This window comes from Oncorhynchus mykiss, chromosome 3 (genome assembly GCF_057628025.1).
Source record: "Oncorhynchus mykiss isolate SJ-2025 chromosome 3, ASM5762802v1, whole genome shotgun sequence".
In the NCBI taxonomy this organism is placed as follows: domain Eukaryota; kingdom Metazoa; phylum Chordata; class Actinopteri; order Salmoniformes; family Salmonidae; genus Oncorhynchus; species Oncorhynchus mykiss.
In genome coordinates this window covers 1,169,174-1,189,140 of record NC_143024.1, presented here as the reverse complement: position 1 = coordinate 1,189,140, position 19,967 = coordinate 1,169,174, and positions in this window count along the sequence as shown.

The window sequence follows — 19,967 nt, the reverse complement described above, 5'->3', positions numbered from 1 at the left end:
CAGCATATTGTCCCAGGGAATACAGTACAACACATCAGCATATTGTCCCAGGGAATACAGTACATCACATCAGCATATTGTCCCAGGTTATACAGTACAACACATCAGCACATTGTCCCAGGGAATACTGTACAACACATCAGCATATTGTCCAGCATATTGTCCCAGGGAATACAGTACCACACATCAGCATATTGTCCAGCATATTGTCCCAGGGAATACAGTACAACACATCAGCATATTGTCCAGCATATTGTCCCAGGGAATACAGTACAACACATCAGCATATTGTCCCAGGGAATACAGTACAACACATCAGCATATTGTCCAGAATATTGTCCCATGGAATACAGTACAACACATCAGCATATTATCCCAGGGAATACAGTACAACACATCAGCATATTGTCCCAGGGAATACAGTACAACACATCAGCATATTGTCCCAGGGAATACAGTACAACACATCAGCATATTGTCCCATGAAATACAGTATAACACATCAGCATATTGTCCCAGGGAATACAGTACAACACATCAGCATATTGTCCAGAATATTGTCCCATGGAATACAGTACAACACATCAGCATATTGTCCCAGGGAATACAGTACAACACATCAGCATATTGTCCCAGGAAATACAGTACAACACATCAGCATATTGTCCCAGTGAATACAGTACAACACATCAGCATATTGTCCCAGGGAATACAGTACAACACATCAGCATATTGTCCAGCATATTGTCCCAGGGAATACAGTACAACACATCAGCATATTGTCCCAGGGAATACAGTACAACACATCAGCATATTGTCCAGAATATTGTCCCATGGAATACAGTACAACACATCAGCATATTGTCCCAGGGAATACAGTACAACACATCAGCATATTGTCCCAGGGAATACAGTACAACACATCAGCATATTGTCCAGCATATTGTCCCAGGGAATACAGTACAACACATCAGCATATTGTCCAAGGGAATACAGTACAACACATCAGCATATTGTCCAGAATATTGTCCCATGGAATACAGTACAACACATCAGCATATTGTCCCAGGGAATACAGTACAACACATCAGCACATTGTCCCAGGGAATACTGTACAACACATCAGCATATTGTCCAGCATATTGTCCCAGGGAATACAGTACCACACATCAGCATATTGTCCAGCATATTGTCCCAGGGAATACAGTACAACACATCAGCATATTGTCCCAGGGAATACAGTACAACACATCAGCATATTGTCCCAGGGAATACAGTACAACACATCAGCATATTGTCCCAGGGAATACAGTACATCACATCAGCATATTGTCCCAGGTTATACAGTACAACACATCAGCACATTGTCCCAGGGAATACTGTACAACACATCAGCATATTGTCCAGCATATTGTCCCAGGGAATACAGTACCACACATCAGCATATTGTCCAGCATATTGTCCCAGGGAATACAGTACAACACATCAGCATATTGTCCCAGGGAATACAGTACAACACATCAGCATATTGTCCCAGGGAATACAGTACAACACATCAGCATATTGTCCCAGGGAATACAGTACAACACATCAGCATATTGTCCCATGCAATACAACACATCAGCATATTGTCCCATGGAATACAGTACAACACATCAGCATATTGTCCCAGGGAATACAGTACAACACATCAGCACATTGTCCCAGGGAATACTGTACAACACATCAGCATATTGTCCAGCATATTGTCCCAGGGAATACAGTACCACACATCAGCATATTGTCCAGCATATTGTCCCAGGGAATACAGTACAACACATCAGCATATTGTCCAGCATATTGTCCCAGGGAATACAGTACAACACATCAGCATATTGTCCCAGGGAATACAGTATAACACATCAGCATATTGTCCCATGGAATACAGTACAACACATCAGCATATTGTCCCAGGGAATACAGTACAACACATCAGCATATTGTCCCATGGAATACAGTACAACACATCAGCATATTGTCCCAGGGAATACAGTACAACACATCAGCATATTGTCCCAGGGAATACAGTACAACACATCAGCATATTGTCCCAGGGAATACAGTACAACACATCAGCATATTGTCCCATGGAATACAGTATAACACATCAGCATATTGTCCCATGGAATACAGTACAACACATCAGCATATTGTCCCAGGGAATACAGTACAACACATCAGCATATTGTCCCAGGGAATACAGTACAACACATCAGCATATTGTCCCAGTGAATACAGTACAACACATCAGCATATTGTCCAGCATATTGTCCCAGGGAATACAGTACAACACATCAGCATATTGTCCCAGGGAATACAGTACAACACTTCAGCATATTGTCCAGAATATTGTCCCATGGAATACAGTACAACACATCAGCATATTGTCCCAGGGAATACAGTACAACACATCAGCATATTGTCCCAGGGAATACAGTACAACACATCAGCATATTGTCACAGGGAATACAGTACAACACATCAGCATATTGTCCCAGGGAATACAGTACAACACATCAGCATATTGTCCCATGGAATACAGTCCAACACATCAGCATATTGTCCCAGGGAATACAGTACAACACATCAGCATATTGTCCCAGGGAATACAGTACAACACATCAGCATATTGTCCCATGGAATACAGTACAACACATCAGCATATTGTCCCATGGAATACAGTACAACACATCAGCATATTGTCCCATGGAATACAGTACAACACATCAGCATATTGTCCCATGGAATACAGTACAACACATCAGCATATTGTCCCATGGAATACAGTCCAACACATCAGCATATTGTCCAGCATATTGTCCCATGGAATACAGTACAACACATCAGCATATTGTCCCAGGTTATACAGTACAACACATCAGCATAGTGTCCCGGGCAATACAGTACAACACATCAGCATATTGTCCCAGGGAATACAGTACAACACATCAGCACATTGTCCCAGGGAATACTGTACAACACATCAGCATATTGTACAGCAAATTGTCCCAGGGAATACAGTACCACACATCAGCATATTGTCCAGCATATTGTCCCAGGGAATACAGTACAACACATCAGCATATTGTCCAGCATATTGTCCCAGGGAATACAGTACAACACATCAGCATATTGTCCCAGAGAATACAGTACAACACATCAGCATATTGTCCCAGGGAATACAGTACAACACATCAGCATTTTGTCCCATTGAATACAGTACAACACATCAGCATATTGTCCCAGGGAATACAGTACAACACATCAGCATATTGTCCCAGGGAATACAGTACAATACATCAGCATATTGTCCAGCATATTGTCCCAGGGAATACAGTACAACACATCAGCATATTGTCCCAGGGAATACAGTACAACACATCAGCATATTGTCCCAGGGAATACAGTACAACACATCAGCATATTGTCCCAGGGAATACAGTACAACACATCAGCATATTGTCCCAGAGAATACAGTACAACACATCAGCATATTGTCCCATGGAATACAGTATAACACATCAGCATATTGTCCCAGGGAATACAGTACAACACATCAGCATATTGTCCCAGGGAATACAGTACAACACATCAGCATATTGTCCCAGTGAATACAGTACAACACATCAGCATATTGTCCCAGGGAATACAGTACAACACATCAGCATATTGTCCAGCATATTGTCCCAGGGAATACAGTACAACACATCAGCATATTGTCCCAGGGAATACAGTACAACACATCAGCATATTGTCCCAGGGAATACAGTACAACACATCAGCATATTGTCCCAATGAATACAGTACAACACATCAGCATATTGTCCCATGGAATACAGTACAACACATCAGCATATTGTCCCAGGGAATACAGTACAACACATCAGCACATTGTCCCAGGGAATACTGTACAACACATCAGCATATTGTCCAGCATATTGTCCCAGGGAATACAGTACCACACATCAGCATATTGTCCAGCATATTGTCCCAGGGAATACAGTACAACACATCAGCATATTGTCCAGCATATTGTCCCAGGGAATACAGTACAACACATCAGCATATTGTCCCAGGGAATACAGTATAACACATCAGCATATTGTCCCAGGGAATACAGTATAACACATCAGCATATTGTCCCATGGAATACAGTACAACACATCAGCATATTGTCCCAGGGAATACAGTACAACACATCAGCATAATGTCCCATGGAATACAGTACAACACATCAGCATATTGTCCCAGGGAATACAGTACAACACATCAGCATATTGTCCCAGGGAATACAGTACAACACATCAGCATATTGTCCCATGGAATACAGTATAACACATCAGCATATTGTCCCATGGAATACAGTACAACACATCAGCATATTGTCCCAGGGAATACAGTACAACACATCAGCATATTGTCCCAGGGAATACAGTACAACACATCAGCATATTGTCCCAGTGAATACAGTACAACACATCAGCATATTGTCCAGCATATTGTCCCAGGGAATACAGTACAACACATCAGCATATTGTCCCAGGGAATACAGTACAACACTTCAGCATATTGTCCAGAATATTGTCCCATGGAATACAGTACAACACATCAGCATATTGTCCCAGGGAATACAGTACAACACATCAGCATATTGTCCCAGGGAATACAGTACAACACATCAGCATATTGTCACAGGGAATACAGTACAACACATCAGCATATTGTCCCAGGGAATACAGTACAACACATCAGCATATTGTCCCATGGAATACAGTCCAACACATCAGCATATTGTCCCATGGAATACAGTCCAACACATCAGCATATTGTCCCAGGGAATACAGTACAACACATCAGCATATTGTCCCAGGGAATACAGTACAACACATCAGCATATTGTCCCATGGAATACAGTACAACACATCAGCATATTGTCCCATGGAATACAGTACAACACATCAGCATATTGTCCCATGGAATACAGTCCAACACATCAGCATATTGTCCCATGGAATACAGTACAACACATCAGCATATTGTCCCATGGAATACAGTACAACACATCAGCATATTGTCCCATGGAATACAGTCCAACACATCAGCATATTGTCCAGCATATTGTCCCATGGAATACAGTACAACACATCAGCATATTGTCCCAGGGAATACAGTACAACACATCAGCATATTGTCCCAGGGAATACAGTCCAACACATCAGCATATTGTCCCAGGTTATACAGTACAACACATCAGCATAGTGTCCCGGGCAATACAGTACAACACATCAGCATATTGTCCCAGGGAATACAGTACAACACATCAGCACATTGTCCCAGGGAATACTGTACAACACATCAGCATATTGTACAGCAAATTGTCCCAGGGAATACAGTACCACACATCAGCATATTGTCCAGCATATTGTCCCAGGGAATACAGTACAACACATCAGCATATTGTCCAGCATATTGTCCCAGGGAATACAGTACAACACATCAGCATATTGTCCCAGAGAATACAGTACAACACATCAGCATATTGTCCCAGGGAATACAGTACAACACATCAGCATTTTGTCCCATTGAATACAGTACAACACATCAGCATATTGTCCCAGGGAATACAGTACAACACATCAGCATATTGTCCCAGGGAATACAGTACAATACATCAGCATATTGTCCAGCATATTGTCCCAGGGAATACAGTACAACACATCAGCATATTGTCCCAGGGAATACAGTACAACACATCAGCATATTGTCCCAGGGAATACAGTACAACACATCAGCATATTGTCCCAGGGAATACAGTACAACACATCAGCATATTGTCCCAGAGAATACAGTACAACACATCAGCATATTGTCCCATGGAATACAGTATAACACATCAGCATATTGTCCCAGGGAATACAGTACAACACATCAGCATATTGTCCCAGGGAATACAGTACAACACATCAGCATATTGTCCCAGTGAATACAGTACAACACATCAGCATATTGTCCCAGGGAATACAGTACAACACATCAGCATATTGTCCAGCATATTGTCCCAGGGAATACAGTACAACACATCAGCATATTGTCCCAGGGAATACAGTACAACACATCAGCATATTGTCCCAGGGAATACAGTACAACACATCAGCATATTGTCCCAATGAATACAGTACAACACATCAGCATATTGTCCCATGGAATACAGTACAACACATCAGCATATTGTCCCATGGAATACAGTACAACACATCAGCATATTGTCCCATGGAATACAGTACAACACATCAGCATATTGTCCCATGGAATACAGTGCAACACATCAGCATATTGTCCCATGGAATACAGTATAACACATCAGCATATTGTCCCAGTGAATACAGTACATCACATCAGCATATTGTCCCAGGGAATACAGTACAACACATCAGCATATTGTCCCAGGGAATACAGTACAACACATCAGCATATTGTCCCAGGGAATACAGTACATCAGCATATTGTCCCAGGGAATACAGTACAACACATCAGCATAATGTCTCATTGAATACAACACATCAGCATATTGTCCCATGGAGTACAGTGCAACACATCAGCATATTGTCCCAGGGAATACAGTACAACACATCAGCATATTGTCCCAGGGAATACAACACATCAGCATATTGTCCCAGGGAATACAACACATCAGCATAATGTCCCTTGGAATACAGTACAATACATCAGCATATTGTCCCAGGAAATACAGTCCAACACATCAGCATATTGTCCAGCATTTTGTCCCATTGAATACAGTACAACACATCAGCATATTGTCCCAGGGAATACAGTACAACACATCAGCATATTGTCCCAGGGAATACAGTACAATACATCAGCATATTGTCCAGCATATTGTCCCAGGGAGTACAGTACAACACATCAGCATATTGTCCCAGGGAATACAGTACAACACATCAGCATATTGTCCCAGGGAATACAGTACAACACATCAGCATATTGTCCCAGGGAATACAGTACAACACATCAGCATATTGTCCCATGGAATACAGTACAACACATCAGCATATTGTCCCAGGGAATACAGTACAACACATCAGCATATTGTCCCAGGGAATACAGTACAACACATCAGCATATTGTCCCAGGGAATACAGTACAACACATCAGCATATTGTCCCAGGGAATACAGTACAACACATCAGCATATTGTCCCAGAGAATACAGTACAACACATCAGCATATTGTCCCATGGAATACAGTATAACACATCAGCATATTGTCCCAGGGAATACAGTACAACACATCAGCATATTGTCCCAGGGAATACAGTACAACACATCAGCATATTGTCCCAGTGAATACAGTACAACACATCAGCATATTGTCCCAGGGAATACAGTACAACACATCAGCATATTGTCCAGCATATTGTCCCAGGGAATACAGTACAACACATCAGCATATTGTCCCAGGGAATACAGTACAACACATCAGCATATTGTCCCAGGGAATACAGTACAACACATCAGCATATTGTCCCATGGAATACAGTACAACACATCAGCATATTGTCCCATGGAATACAGTACAACACATCAGCATATTGTCCCATGGAATACAGTCCAACACATCAGCATATTGTCCCATGGAATACAGTCCAACACATCAGCATATTGTCCCATGGAATACAGTATAACACATCAGCATATTGTCCCAGGGAATACAGTACAACACATCAGTATATTGTCCCATGGAATACAGTACAACACATCAGCATATTGTCCCAGGGAATACAGTACAACACATCAGCATATTGTCCCAGGGAATACAGTACAACACATCAGCATATTGTCCCATGGAATACAGTATAACACATCAGCATATTGTCCCAGTGAATACAGTACATCACATCAGCATATTGTCCCAGGGAATACAGTACAACACATCAGCATATTGTCCCAGGGAATACAGTACAACACATCAGCATATTGTCCCAGGGAATACAGTACATCAGCATATTGTCCCAGGGAATACAGTACAACACATCAGCATAATGTCTCGGGGAATACAACACATCAGCATATTGTCCCAGGGAATACAGTGCAACACATCAGCATATTGTCCCAGGGAATACAGTACAACACATCAGCATATTGTCCCAGGGAATACAGTCCAACACATCAGCATATTGTCCCAGGGAATACAACACATCAGCATATTGTCCCAGGGAATACAACACATCAGCATAATGTCCCTTGGAATACAGTACAATACATCAGCATATTGTCCCAGGAAATACAGTCCAACACATCAGCATATTGTCCAGCATATTGTCCCAGGGAATACAGTACAACACATCATCATATTGTACCAGGGAATACAATACAACACATCAGCATATTGTCCCAGGAAATACAGTCCAACACATCAGCATATTGTCCCAGGGAATACAGTCCAACACATCAGCATATTGTCCCAGGGAAAACAGTACAACACATCAGCATATTGTCCCACGGAATACAGTACAACACATCAGCATATTGTCCCAGGAAATACAGTCCAACACATCAGCATATTGTCCCAGGGAATACAGTACATCACATCAGCATATTGTCCCATGGAATACTGTACAACACATCAGCATATTGTCCCAGGGAATACAGTACAATACATCAGCATATTGTCCCAGGGAATACAGTACAACACATCAGCATATTGTCCCATGGAATACAACACATCAGCATATTGTCCCAGGGAATACAGTACAACACATCAGCATATTGTCCCATGGAATACAGTACAACACATCAGCATATTGTCCCATGGAATACAGTACAACACATCAGCATATTGTCCCAGGGAATACAGTACAACACATCAGCATATTGTCCAGCATATTGTCCCAGGGAATACAGTACAACACATCAGCATATTGTCCCATGGAATACAGTGCAACACATCAGCATATTGTCCCAGGGAATACAGTGCAACACATCAGCATATTGTCCCAGCGAATACAGTACAACACATCAGCATATTGTCCAGCATATTGTCCCAGGGAATACAGTACAACACATCAGCATATTGTCCCATGGAATACAGTACAACACATCAGCATATTGTCCCATGGAATACAGTGCAACACATCAGCATATTGTCCCAGGGAATACAGTGCAACACATCAGCATATTGTTCCAGGGAATACAGTCCAACACATCAGCATATTGTCCCAGGGAATACAGTACAACACATCAGCATAATGTCCCTTGGAATAGAGTGCAACACATCAGGATATTGTCCCAGGGAATACAGTCCAACACATCAGCATATTGTCCCAGGGAATACAGCACATCAGCATATTGTCCCAGGGAATACAGTACAACACATCACTATATTGTCCCATGGAATACAGTACAACACATCAGCATATTGTCCCATGGAATACAGTACAACACATCAGCATATTGTCCCAGGGAATACAGTACAACACAGCAGCATATTGTCCAGCATATTGTCCCAGGGAATACAGTACAATACATCAGCATATTGTCCCAGGGAATACAGTACAATACATCAGCATATTGTCCCAGGGAATACATTCCAACACATCAGCATATTGTCCCAGGGAATACAGTACAACACATCAGCATATTGTCCCATGGAATACAGTACAACACATCAGCATATTGTCCCAGGGAATACAGTACAACACATCAGCATATTTTCCCAGGGAATACAACACATCAGCATATTGTCCCAGGGAATACAGTACAATACATCAGCATATTGTCCCATGGAATACAGTACAACACATCAGCATATTGTCCCATGGAATACAGTACAACACATCAGCATATTGTCCCAGGGAATACAGTACAACACATCAGCATATTGTCCCAGGGAATACAGTCCAACACATCAGCATATTGTCCCAGGGAATACAGTACAACACATCAGCATATTGTCCCAGGAAATACAGTACAACACATCAGCATATTGTCCCAGGGAATAGAGTACAACACATCAGCATATTGTCCCAGGGAATACAGTACAACACATCAGCATATTGTCCAGCATATTGTCCAGCATATTGTCCCAGGGAATACAGTGCAACACATCAGCATATTGTCCCATGGAATACAGTACAACACATCAGCATATTGTCCCATGGAATACAGTGCAACACATCAGCATGTTGTCCCATGGAATAAAGTACAACACATCAGCATATTGTCCCATGGAATACAGTACAACACATCAGCATATTGTCCCAGGGAATACAGTACAACACATCAGCATATTTTCCCAGGGAATACAACACATCAGCATATTGTCCCAGGGAATACAGTACAATACATCAGCATATTGTCCCATGGAATACAGTACAACACATCAGCATATTGTCCCAGGGAATACAGTACAATACATCAGCATATTGTCCCATGGAATACAGTACAACACATCAGCATATTGTCCCATGGAATACAGTACAACACATCAGCATATTGTCCCAGGGAATACAGTACAACACATCAGCATATTGTCCCAGGGAATACAGTCCAACACATCAGCATATTGTCCCAGGGAATACAGTACAACACATCAGCATATTGTCCCAGGAAATACAGTACAACACATCAGCATATTGTCCCAGGGAATAGAGTACAACACATCAGCATATTGTCCCAGGGAATACAGTACAACACATCAGCATATTGTCCAGCATATTGTCCAGCATATTGTCCCAGGGAATACAGTGCAACACATCAGCATATTGTCCCATGGAATACAGTACAACACATCAGCATATTGTCCCATGGAATACAGTGCAACACATCAGCATGTTGTCCCATGGAATAAAGTACAACACATCAGCATATTGTCCCAGGGAAAAAAGCACATCAGCATATTGTCCCAGGGAATACAGTACAACACATCAGCATATTGTCCCAGGGAATACAGTGCAACACATCAGCATATTGTCCCATGGAATACAGTACAACACATCAGCATATTGTCCCATGGAATACAGTACAACACATCAGCATATTGTCCCATGGAATACAGTGCAACTCATCAGCATGTTGTCCCATGGAATACAGTACAACACATCAGCATATTGTCCCAGGGAATAGAGTACAACACATCAGCATATTGTCCCAGGGAATACAGTACAACACATCAGCATATTGTCCCAGGGAATACAACACATCAGCATATTGTCCAGCATATTGTCCCAGGGAATACAACACATCAGCATATTGTCCCAGGGAATACAGTCCAACACATCAGCATATTGTCCCAGGGAAAACAGTCCAACACATCAGCATATTGTCCCAGGGAATACAGTACAACACATCAGCATATTGTCCCAGGGAATACAGTACAACACATCAGCATATTGTCCCAGGGAATACAGTACAACACATCAGCATATTGTCCCAGGGAATACAGTACAACACATCAGCATATTGTCCCAGGGAATACAGTACAACACAGCAGCATATTGTCCAGCATATTGTCCCAGGGAATACAGTACAATACATCAGCATATTGTCCCAGGGAATACAGTACAATACATCAGCATATTGTCCCAGGGAATACATTCCAACACATCAGCATATTGTCCCAGGGAATACAGTACAACACATCAGCATATTGTCCCATGGAATACAGTACAATACATCAGCATATTGTCCCAGGAAATACAGTCCAACACATCAGTATATTGTCCAGCATATTGTCCCAGGGAATACAGTCCAACACATCAGCATATTGTCCAGCATATTGTCCCATGGAATACAGTACAACACATCATCATATTGTACCAGGGAATACAATACAACACATCAGCATATTGTCCCAGGAAATACAGTCCAACACATCAGCATATTGTCCCAGGGAATACAGTCCAACACATCAGCATATTGTCCAGCATATTGTCCCAGGGAATACAGTCCAACACATCAGCATATTGTCCAGCATATTGTCCCATGGAATACAGTACAACACATCATCATATTGTACCAGGGAATACAATACAACACATCAGCATAATGTCCCTTGGAATACAGTACAATACATCAGCATATTGTCCCAGGAAATACAGTCCAACACATCAGCATATTGTCCAGCATATTGTCCCAGGGAATACAGTCCAACACATCAGCATATTGTCCAGCATATTGTCCCATGGAATACAGTACAACACATCATCATATTGTACCAGGGAATACAATACAACACATCAGCATATTGTCCCAGGAAATACAGTCCAACACATCAGCATATTGTCCCACTGAATACAGTACAACACATCAGCATATTGTCCCAGGAAATACAGTCCAACACATCAGCATATTGTCCCAGGGAATACAGTACATCACATCAGCATATTGTCCCAGGGAATACAGTACAACACATCAGCATATTGTCCCAGGGAATACAGTACAATACATCAGCATATTGTCCCAGGGAATACAGTACAACACATCAGCATATTGTCCCATGGAATACAACACATCAGCATATTGTCCCAGGGAATACAGTACAACACATCAGCATATTGTCCCATGGAATACAGTACAACACATCAGCATATTGTCCCATGGAATACAGTACAACACATCAGCATATTGTCCCAGGGAATACAGTGCAACACATCAGCATATTGTCCCAGGGAATACAGTACAACACATCAGCATATTGTCCAGCATATTGTCCCAGGGAATACAGTACAACACATCAGCATATTGTCCCATGGAAAACAGTGCAACACATCAGCATATTGTCCCAGGGAATACAGTGCAACACATCAGCATATTGTCCCAGGAAATACAGTCCAACACATCAGTATATTGTCCAGCATATTGTCCCAGGGAATACAGTCCAACACATCAGCATATTGTCCAGCATATTGTCCCATGGAATACAGTACAACACATCATCATATTGTACCAGGGAATACAATACAACACATCAGCATATTGTCCCAGGAAATACAGTCCAACACATCAGCATATTGTCCCAGGGAATACAGTCCAACACATCAGCATATTGTCCAGCATATTGTCCCAGGGAATACAGTCCAACACATCAGCATATTGTCCAGCATATTGTCCCATGGAATACAGTACAACACATCATCATATTGTACCAGGGAATACAATACAACACATCAGCATAATGTCCCTTGGAATACAGTACAATACATCAGCATATTGTCCCAGGAAATACAGTCCAACACATCAGCATATTGTCCAGCATATTGTCCCAGGGAATACAGTCCAACACATCAGCATATTGTCCAGCATATTGTCCCATGGAATACAGTACAACACATCATCATATTGTACCAGGGAATACAATACAACACATCAGCATATTGTCCCAGGAAATACAGTCCAACACATCAGCATATTGTCCCAGGGAATACAGTCCAACACATCAGCATATTGTCCAGCATATTGTCCCAGGGAATACAGTCCAACACATCAGCATATTGTCCAGCATATTGTCCCATGGAATACAGTACAACACATCATCATATTGTACCAGGGAATACAATACAACACATCAGCATAATGTCCCTTGGAATACAGTACAACACATCAGCATATTGTCCCATGGAATACAGTACAACACATCAGCATATTGTCCCAGGGAATACAGTGCAACACATCAGCATATTGTCCCAGGGAATACAGTACAACACATCAGCATATTGTCCAGCATATTGTCCCAGGGAATACAGTACAACACATCAGCATATTGTCCCATGGAAAACAGTGCAACACATCAGCATATTGTCCCAGGGAACAGTGCAACACATCAGCATATTGTCCCAGGAAATACAGTCCAACACATCAGTATATTGTCCAGCATATTGTCCCAGGGAATACAGTCCAACACATCAGCATATTGTCCAGCATATTGTCCCATGGAATACAGTACAACACATCATCATATTGTACCAGGGAATACAATACAACACATCAGCATATTGTCCCAGGAAATACAGTCCAACACATCAGCATATTGTCCCAGGGAATACAGTCCAACACATCAGCATATTGTCCAGCATATTGTCCCAGGGAATACAGTCCAACACATCAGCATATTGTCCAGCATATTGTCCCATGGAATACAGTACAACACATCATCATATTGTACCAGGGAATACAATACAACACATCAGCATAATGTCCCTTGGAATACAGTACAATACATCAGCATATTGTCCCAGGAAATACAGTCCAACACATCAGCATATTGTCCAGCATATTGTCCCAGGGAATACAGTCCAACACATCAGCATATTGTCCAGCATATTGTCCCATGGAATACAGTACAACACATCATCATATTGTACCAGGGAATACAATACAACACATCAGCATATTGTCCCAGGAAATACAGTCCAACACATCAGCATATTGTCCCACTGAATACAGTACAACACATCAGCATATTGTCCCAGGAAATACAGTCCAACACATCAGCATATTGTCCCAGGGAATACAGTACATCACATCAGCATATTGTCCCAGGGAATACAGTACAACACATCAGCATATTGTCCCAGGGAATACAGTACAATACATCAGCATATTGTCCCAGGGAATACAGTACAACACATCAGCATATTGTCCCATGGAATACAACACATCAGCATATTGTCCCAGGGAATACAGTACAACACATCAGCATATTGTCCCATGGAATACAGTACAACACATCAGCATATTGTCCCATGGAATACAGTACAACACATCAGCATATTGTCCCAGGGAATACAGTGCAACACATCAGCATATTGTCCCAGGGAATACAGTACAACACATCAGCATATTGTCCAGCATATTGTCCCAGGGAATACAGTACAACACATCAGCATATTGTCCCATGGAAAACAGTGCAACACATCAGCATATTGTCCCAGGGAATACAGTGCAACACATCAGCATATTGTCCCAGGAAATACAGTCCAACACATCAGTATATTGTCCAGCATATTGTCCCAGGGAATACAGTCCAACACATCAGCATATTGTCCAGCATATTGTCCCATGGAATACAGTACAACACATCATCATATTGTACCAGGGAATACAATACAACACATCAGCATATTGTCCCAGGAAATACAGTCCAACACATCAGCATATTGTCCCAGGGAATACAGTCCAACACATCAGCATATTGTCCAGCATATTGTCCCAGGGAATACAGTCCAACACATCAGCATATTGTCCAGCATATTGTCCCATGGAATACAGTACAACACATCATCATATTGTACCAGGGAATACAATACAACACATCAGCATAATGTCCCTTGGAATACAGTACAATACATCAGCATATTGTCCCAGGAAATACAGTCCAACACATCAGCATATTGTCCAGCATATTGTCCCAGGGAATACAGTCCAACACATCAGCATATTGTCCAGCATATTGTCCCATGGAATACAGTACAACACATCATCATATTGTACCAGGGAATACAATACAACACATCAGCATATTGTCCCAGGAAATACAGTCCAACACATCAGCATATTGTCCCACTGAATACAGTACAACACATCAGCATATTGTCCCAGGAAATACAGTCCAACACATCAGCATATTGTCCCAGGGAATACAGTACATCACATCAGCATATTGTCCCATGGAATACTGTACAACACATCAGCATATTGTCCCAGGGAATACAGTACAACACATCAGCATATTGTCCCAGGGAATACAGTACAATACATCAGCATATTGTCCCAGGGAATACAGTACAACACATCAGCATATTGTCCCATGGAATACAACACATCAGCATATTGTCCCAGGGAATACAGTACAACACATCAGCATATTGTCCCATGGAATACAGTACAACACATCAGCATATTGTCCCATGGAATACAGTACAACACATCAGCATATTGTCCCAGGGAATACAGTGCAACACATCAGCATATTGTCCCAGGGAATACAGTACAACACATCAGCATATTGTCCAGCATATTGTCCCAGGGAATACAGTACAACACATCAGCATATTGTCCCATGGAAAACAGTGCAACACATCAGCATATTGTCCAGCATATTGTCCCAGGGAATACAGTACAACACATCAGCATATTGTCCCAGGGAATACAGTGCAACACATCAGCATATTGTCCCAGCGAATACAGTACAACACATCAGCATATTGTCCAGCATATTGTCCCAGCGAATACAGTACAACACATCAGCATATTGTCCCATGGAATACAGTACAACACATCAGCATATTGTCCCATGGAATACAGTGCAACACATCAGCATATTGTCCCAGGGAATACAGTGCAACACATCAGCATATTGTTCCAGGGAATACAGTCCAACACATCAGCATATTGTCCCAGGGAATACAGTCCAACACATCAGCATATTGTCCCAGGGAATACAGCACATCAGCATATTGTCCCAGGGAATACAGTACAACACATCAGCATATTGTCCCATGGAATACAGTACAACACATCAGCATATTGTCCCATGGAATACAGTACAACACATCAGCATATTGTCCCAGGGAATACAGTACAACACAGCAGCATATTGTCCAGCATATTGTCCCAGGGAATACAGTACAATACATCAGCATATTGTCCCAGGGAATACAGTAGAATACATCAGCATATTGTCCCAGGGAATACATTCCAACACATCAGCATATTGTCCCAGGGAATACAGTACAACACATCAGCATATTGTCCCATGGAATACAGTACAACACATCAGCATATTGTCCCAGGGAATACAGTACAACACATCAGCATATTTTCCCAGGGAATACAACACATCAGCATATTGTCCCAGGGAATACAGTACAATACATCAGCATATTGTCCCATGGAATACAGTACAACACATCAGCATATTGTCCCATGGAATACAGTACAACACATCAGCATATTGTCCCAGGGAATACAGTACAACACATCAGCATATTGTCCCAGGGAATACAGTCCAACACATCAGCATATTGTCCCAGGGAATACAGTCCAACACATCAGCATATTGTCCCAGGAAATACAGTACAACACATCAGCATATTGTCCCAGGGAATAGAGTACAACACATCAGCACATTGTCCCAGGGAATACAGTACAACACATCAGCATATTGTCCAGCATATTGTCCAGCATATTGTCCCAGGGAATACAGTGCAACACATCAGCATATTGTCCCATGGAATACAGTACAACACATCAGCATATTGTCCCATGGAATACAGTGCAACACATCAGCATGTTGTCCCATGGAATAAAGTACAACACATCAGCATATTGTCCCAGGGAAAAAAGCACATCAGCATATTGTCCCAGGGAATACAGTACAACACATCAGCATATTGTCCCAGGGAATACAGTGCAACACATCAGCATATTGTCCCATGGAATACAGTACAACACATCAGCATATTGTCCCATGGAATACAGTACAACACATCAGCATATTGTCCCATGGAATACAGTGCAACACATCAGCATGTTGTCCCATGGAATACAGTACAACACATCAGCATATTGTCCCAGGGAATAGAGTACAACACATCAGCATATTGACCCAGGGAATACAGTACAACACATCAGCATATTGTCCCAGGGAATACAACACATCAGCATATTGTCCAGCATATTGTCCCAGGGAATACAACACATCAGCATATTGTCCCAGGGAATACAGTCCAACACATCAGCATATTGTCCCAGGGAAAACAGTCCAACACATCAGCATATTGTCCCAGGGAATACAGCACAACACATCAGCATATTGTCCCAGGGAATACAGTACAACACATCAGCATATTGTCCCAGGGAATACAGTACAACACATCAGCATATTGTCCCAGGGAATACAGTACAACACATCAGCATATTGTCCCAGGGAATACAGTACAACACATCAGCATATTGTCCCAGGGAATACAGTACAACACATCAGCATATTGTCCCAGGGAATACAGTATAATACATCAGCATATTGTCCCATGGAATACAGTACAACACATCAGCATATTGTCCCAGGGAATACAGTACAACACATCAGCATATTGTCCAGCATATTGTCCCAGGGAATACAGTACAACACATCAGCATATTGTCCCATGGAATACAGTACAACACATCATCATATTGTCCCATGGAATACAGTACAACACATCATCATATTGTCCCATGGAAACGTCTTCAGTTTAATGCATCAAGAAAAGATGGGTTCATTTTAAGGATCTGCCCCATACCCACTCATACCCACCCATACCCACCCATAGCCACAAAAAGCCACCCACGCCCACCCAAACCTATAGCCACCCATACCCATCGGCACCCACACCCATGCATACCCATCTTTAACCATTCAAACCTATTAATTCCTACTCACCCACACACTCATACCATTTACACCTACCCATACCAATCCACACCCACTCATACCCAACCAAATCCACCCACACCCAGTCAACCCACCCATACCCAGTCATACCCACCCATACCCGTCCACCCATAACGTCCACCCATACCCATCCATTCCCGTCCACCCATACCCATCCATACCCACCCATACCCGTCCACCCATACCCGTCCACCCATACCCGTCCACACCCACCCACCCATACATACATGTCCACCCATACCCACCCATACCTGTCCACCCATACCCAGTCATACCCATCCCCACCAATACCCGGTCACCCATACCCGATAATACAGCAGTGTCACAAATGTTTTCTTCAACAATGAGAATACTGTTTTGCCTAGAACACTTAGCCAGGCCCACAACAACCATGAGAATACTGTTATACCTAGAACACTTAGCCAGGCCCACAACAACCATGAGAATACTGTTATACCTAGAACACTTAGCCAGGCCCACAACAACCATGAGAATACTGTTTTGCCTAGAACACTTAGCCAGGCCCACAACAACCATGAGAATACTGTTATACCTAGAACACTTAGCCAGGCCCACAACAACCATGAGAATACTGTTATACCTAGAACACTTAGCCAGGCCCACAACAACCATGAGAATACTGTTATACCTAGAACACTTAGCCAGGCCCACAACATCCATGAGAATACTGTCATACTGTAACGGCTTTCTTCGGGTGAAGTAGAGGCGGACCTACATGCAGCGTTGTGATGATTCATGTTTGTTTAATAAAAGGAAAAACTATACATGAATAAACTACCAAAAAAAAAATGAAATGTGAAAACCTAAACAGTCCTATCTGATGCAAACACAGAGACAGGAACAATCACCCACAAACACAGTGAAACCAAGGCTACCTAAATATGGTTCCCAATCAGAGACAATGACTAACACCTGCCTCTGATTGAGAACCATATCAGGCCGGACATAGAAATAGACAAACCAGACACACAACATAGAATGCCCACCCAGCTCACGTCCTGACCAACACTAAAACAAGGAAAACACACACAAACGATGGTCAGAACGTGACACATACCTAGAACACTTAGCCAGGCCCACAACAACCATGAGAATACTGTTATACCTAGAACACTTAGCCAGGCCCACAACAACCATGAGAATACTGTTATACCTAGAACACTTAGCCAGGCCCACAACAACCATGAGAATACTGTTATACCTAGAACAATTAGCCAGGCCCACAACAACCATGAGAATACTGTTATACCTAGAACACTTAGCCAGGCCCACAACAACCATGAGAATACTGTTATACCTAGAACACTTAGCCAGGCCCACAACAACCATATTAACGACATATTACCTCAGCGGGACAAATCTGTCCCAAAAAAGTTCAAACCATTTCCTCCTAATCACATGTTACCTCTGGTTCAACAAAACATTCATCTGTGGTTTGGGTATGATTCCATGTTGTT